This window comes from Kryptolebias marmoratus, linkage group LG21, assembly GCF_001649575.2.
Source record: "Kryptolebias marmoratus isolate JLee-2015 linkage group LG21, ASM164957v2, whole genome shotgun sequence".
Taxonomy (NCBI): domain Eukaryota; kingdom Metazoa; phylum Chordata; class Actinopteri; order Cyprinodontiformes; family Rivulidae; genus Kryptolebias; species Kryptolebias marmoratus.
Window position 1 is genome coordinate 1,625,665 of NC_051450.1, and position 6,000 is coordinate 1,631,664.

General features: G+C 37.8%; 1 protein-coding gene across 2 annotated transcripts in view; it reads left to right on the forward strand.

The window, feature by feature from the left end:
* LOC108245193 (partitioning defective 3 homolog) overlaps window positions 1-6,000 on the forward strand; it is a 485,244-nt gene that overhangs the window by 1,286 nt on the left and 477,958 nt on the right. The gene's annotated exons all lie outside the window — the stretch shown is intronic.

A 6,000-nucleotide genomic window follows, 5' to 3' on the forward strand; every position in this document is an offset into this window, starting at 1 on the left:
AATGAGTTGTAGATGCATATTCATATTACTTTTAAGAAGTTTCATTATTATGCATTCAGTGGTTTGTCCAGAGGGCAAAAACATTACCACTCTGCCTTGGGTGACAACAATAATAATAACAGGTTTATTCATTTGATTGCATGAAATCTGAAAGACACCACTCATCTTTCCTTTTAGTGGGTTTCCAGTGGCTTTACTTTGAAGACCATCAAATGACCACAGATAAATTAAAGTTTGGTGTTGCCATGGTTATTGACAGCACTTTTTCCACTTTGTCAACTCATTTTAGTAATATTTGAGTCATGTTAACACTTCTCCAGAATTACAGTATCTGGATGGTTCAAATTTTTATTTTAGGAGTAAGAAAAAATGATAATCAAATATAGGCTACACAAGGATTTAGAGTGGAAATATTATAGGTTTCTTCAAGTATAAAATGACAAAGTTCCCTTCAGTACAATCAAAAACATTTCTGTCTATACCTTCTGAAACGGATGGATGTTCTCTGTACTTCTTTTGAGTAATTTTTAGGTAAGCAGTAATGAAGTAGGTCAACATTAAGAGTCATTCTGAAGAGCACTTCCTCCTAAAACATTCACCAGTAATGACATCACTCCTCTTCTTACCAGAGCTTTGTGGTATTCCTTGTTTCAACAGAATGAAGGCGACTGATCCATCGATCCATTCATTGTAAAAGTAGAGGTGCTCTGTCTCTCGGGGGAATGCTTGGCTTTAGACACATGCTTCACTGCCATGTACAGGACAAGACCTTTGGACCTCATGAAAATGGATTTACTAATAATTTATTTCCAGTTTTATAATGATAAATTTCCAGCAGCTGACTGCAGAACATCTCCTGACATAATTTATAGGGGGGCAAGACTTTTTTGTTAATGCAATCTGGAATTGCATATATTGGCATGTCGGCCCTTTGCACTTTGATGAGTGCCCAGTATTAATTTGTAGTTGATTAAATTAATTAAATTAATTAAAATTACATCCTCAGTTCAAAATGAACAGAGAGACATACATATAAAAAGGTAAAAGGACTCTGATGCAAACATAAGGCCCCTTCACACTGGACGATAACCCTGCTACAGTGTCACAAACCTGCCAGAACATGGATGGTCTTTGTCTTTCTACTTGTCACAAGCTTCACATCTATGCTAGGTTGTTCCTGTGACTTTTGTCACAAGTTCAGCAGGGCCAGTCTGACTTCAAATTCTCTGTAACCAAGCAATGATGGCTCATGTGGGCCCCACGTCATGCTAACCCAAGCTTCACTGTGCTCCACCCAGGACAGTGATAGGCTGCCACCATGTCAATAAACCACCACAACCTTCTTACAAAAGTTTTGTGCATGATAAAAACCATCTTTCACATGTAATAAGGAGCCCACTGCTTAGTAAGCATTTCAAGACCTTGCCAAAAACCTGCAAATACTGTCCACATTCTGGTTGATTTTACTTTTTTTTACACTGTAGCAGGATCAATATCGAGTGTGAAGGGATGCATCATCTCAGACTGCAAATCTCCTCAGCCATAGGTAGTTTTAAATGAAGTGTAAACTTAGAAATGAGCCAGATGGCCTCTTCAGCCTGTTGCCACTGATTTATTCAACAGTTTATTGTGCAAAGAACATTGTGGATTGCAACAATTTTCTTTTCTTGTACTATGGAACTTATGCTGTCTTTAGTTGCCTCTATAAGAGATTTTTCAGAGCAAACCTGCTCCCTACAGCTTAGCATCTGTAGCTAAGCTTAATTAGCCTGTGTAACATGCTGTGCTGGTGTACCTGATCTTCCCCTGGGGACTCTTCATGCTTTTGTCACAGTCTCACTGGGGACAGACAGAGGACACCCATCTCCTTGTCAAGCACCATTAACTTCAGAGTCAATCTGGTGTACAGAATGCACAATCACGGCGGATTAGTGCTAAATTGCCTCTCATCTTGTCTCATTCTTCTAAGGCTGTTGTCTTCAGCACTCAGCCGGTACGGTAATAGCTGTGAGTTTACCTTATAATTTTTTGATTTTGTCTCCTGAACAGGAATAATATGAAGGTGTTATTCAGCTGCCTTGTCACTCAAAAGACCACATGAATGTGACCGGGAGGCTCAGACATCTCAGACATGAACTTGCTCTTTGAAAGTTGAGTTCCACAGCTGTACTACTGCAGCACAGTCAACAAAAGAAAACTCAAACATTAACTCACCGGATCCATATTTTGTGGTTTTAATTGTTTGAAGAGCTGCGTTTTAAATTCCTTCTCTGCCACAGTTATTCAACCAAAAGGCAGACTAAAGCTGTTAAAGCACATAATTGCCCTTTTTTTCTTGTTAAAATTCCCCAAATCTAGACCAGGTGACATGTCATAACATAGCCAAGCTGGTAAGATATACAAATTGAGAATTTTCTAGGGGAAAGCACAGTGAATATTAAAGGCCTAGCATTGAAGGAATACATATTGCCCAGAGCCTTTTATGCCAGAGTTTTAACAGATTAAATGTGATGAGAATATACATAATTATTGCCATTTTAGCCAAACTTTATAAATGACATTATGTGGGATCTGATGTGATATTGCGAGATATATTAGGACTCAGAGTGTGTGTATGTATGGAGGATGACTCTCATCTACTACCATATCAAACATTAGCTCAATATAAGTAAATTTGACTGAGTTATAGCCATTTCTGTGTTGGCTAAGGCTAATTAGCTGTGACAGCCATCTTCAATTAGGTGGACTCAGAAAGTTAATGAATTGTACATGCACATCCAATGATTACTTTTTTCCTTCGGCTGCGGGAGATAATGAATGAAAAGTGGTTCATTTCCACATTAGGCTGTAATCAGTTATATCAGCAGCCTGACGAAGCGCGTTTGACTAATAGATTTCTGTCGACAAATTTGATTTGATAAAACAATTAACTGTTTATTACAGATCACAGCTCATTAATGTGACTATTAGCCAGCTACGAAATGAAGATTGTTTCATTAGATGCAGCAACAATATTCTGATTAAATGTTGATTCAACCCTCACATAGCGCTTCTTATGTCCTAATATTGAATACATGTGTTCAATTTTCTGCAGAGCTCTGAGCTACAAGCTGTTGTAACAATACCAGCTAATTAGTCTGAATGTTGGAAATGAGAATTTACACATTATGACTTCATCCAGAAAAGAAGTGATGTTTTAATACCACAGAAAAACTACCTGTTTGTTTCCCTGAGTAGCATTAGAGGAGCATAAATACAAAAGACAACAGTTTGAACAAATGGAGATTTTTTTATAACAACCAAAGAATGTTGAGGATAAAGTTTTGGAGAAGAAAAATTAGCTGGGTAGTTCTTTTTGTCCTTATAAAGAAACAAACCTGATTAGACTTGATATGCTGAACATTTGCAGAGTTCGTTGAAACTGTTTGTCTTATTTGAATGATTCACCAATTTTTTTTTTTTACAAACCTCACTCCAAAATAAAAAAAACAAATAAATACATTTGAATACGTTTTGGTGAATTTGTGTTTGTAAAGATAGAATTTTAAGTCTGACCATAATGACGATGGCTAATCTGAATGCAACTAGTCCAAAGTGGGTTGCTGGCATAGTTAAATAGCTCCAATCTCAACAATTTCATGCAGATGGTTCATGCAGATGCTATTTTATCAGCCTTTACTGTGCTGCCAACTTCACATTACATGGGTAATTACTTGGAACTCTGTGGCTTTTGCAACTGCAAATAACTCCAATAGGAGTGAGCACTTGGAGCACTTCCAGGAATGTCACTACATTTCTGCCTGAATAATAGTTATATACTGTTTTATTACAGTAAATGTTTCTGTATCTTCTGTTATACCTTTTACATTTTTTGGCATATACTGTAAATTAGGAATTTTATTGTTATTACACATAAAACATTGTTCACTTTAAACATAAAAATGTGAAAAAATGAGATCAAATGTGAAATGAAAGTTTAAAGTAGTGTTTTAATTATTATCAGTTATTTTTATGACACAATGATCTGTCATTATTTAAACTTTAATTTTTTGTTGCGCTTCAATTGCTGGAATATTACTTTTTTTTTAATTCAGTACAGATAGTGCCTTGCTTTTGGGGGAGGGAGGCATGTGGAGTATAACGCGACATTGCCAGTTTGTGCCATGCCCTTGTCTGATGTCCTTCGGTGTCAGATGCCATACCATAAGCTCAACTAAAATATATCTGAAAATATCTGTTAACAAAGAATTCTGTTTTGCATTTCTATGAGGTTTCTGAGTGTTGCCATGCAGTCCTGTTGGACAGGGTCACCGAACTCAGGATTATCACTTATTTTCCCACATATTTGAAACAAACATTTGAATTCTCTTTAGTCACATAGCCAGTTCACATTTCTACCTAACAGATTTCCTTCTGGTAAAGTGCAAGTTAGATTTTTAACCTTTCTGCTCTAAGGTAAGAAGCTGACATGGGCCTGTGCTGGTGCAGCTGTGCAGAAATGTTCAAAAATTAGAAAGTGGGAGTGTGTTTCTGAAGGGGCCGTCAGTGCACACCAGCTCGCTTCACTCAGTTGTGATGCAACAGAGTGGAGAATAGGTTTATGAATGATAGATGGGGTGGGAGGTCATCACATGAGATGAATAGGGAGGGCCATGTAGGATGATGGTATGTGGTATGATTAATGGTAACTGAGCTGGTCCATGCTTTAACTTAGGCCAGGCTGCAGAGCTTCATTTCTACCACAGCAGGGGGAGAAAGAAGTGCCTTTTTATACTCGGTTTGTTGCCTGTGAATTACCTTCATTTGCTTTTTTTGTTAAGCCTCACCTCCTAATCTCACTCTTCCTCTTTATATATCCTCTCTTCATCTGAGCATCACAGTGTTGTCTCTGTTTCCTGCTGACTCATTTCAAAGGAGTTGCATACATGTCATTGAGTAAAATAGTTCCAGAAGCAACACGTGGAAGTTTGTCTATGAACAAATAATATCTCAGATAGCTCTTTGAACAACCTCAGTATGGAGAAATAAAGTTTAAGCCTGACAGGACTAACAAGCAAGTGGCTAGTCTGAACACAACAAAGACCAAGGTGGATTTCCTCTGTTTTAAAACAACATTCTGTTTCTCCAGAATGTCATAGCAGTTCATGCAGATGTTATCTTTCATAGACCTTTCCATCTTTATCAAGTTCACTTTACATGGTTATTTACATGGAATTTTATAATTATTTGCAATAACAAATCACAACAGAAGCTAGCTGTAGAGCTTCTGGTGCACCTTAGGAAACTCCTTCAGGAATCTCATATTATTTCTGCTGAAATAATTGTTGAATGCAAAACCGATGGTAATATAGAGTAGGTGTGGACAATATATTCAGTATATCCAACATACAAGTTTTGTCTTATGCAGTATCAAAATTGACAATATCGCAAACAATGAGTATGTTTTTAAAGATTAAGTTTTAGAGTCTGCGCCTAATTCACAAAGACTTTAGCTTTTCTCAGGCACTTCTAATGCATTACAGCTCTCTCCCCCTCCCATCTCAAAAAACCCAGCAGAACCCTGCCCCCTCCCTGACTCATCTAGAAAGTTCTCCAGCGGGCACTGTGTTTATATGTCGGAAACTGAAGTTAGTGAGCGATGGGCAACGTGTTTCTGAAGTAAAACAGCACTTGATCTTTTATTCACAAGTTGTTCAGATTACACAGATCGACTGAACAAAAGCAACTTAATTACTGGGATCAACTGCTTTTTCTTGTGGAGGAATCTTACTAAGATCTGTGAGTTATGATACAGCATTGCATTATGTTACAGTGTTTAAATAATCAATACAACAATTCCAGTCTTTAAATTCATAGCAGTTTATGCAAACTCCATCCATCCATCCATCCATCCATCCATCCATCCATTTTCTTCCGCTTATCCGGGGTCGGGTCGCGGGGGCAGCAGCCTAAGCAGGGAGACCCAGACTTCCCTCTCCCCAGCCACTTGGGCCAGCTCCT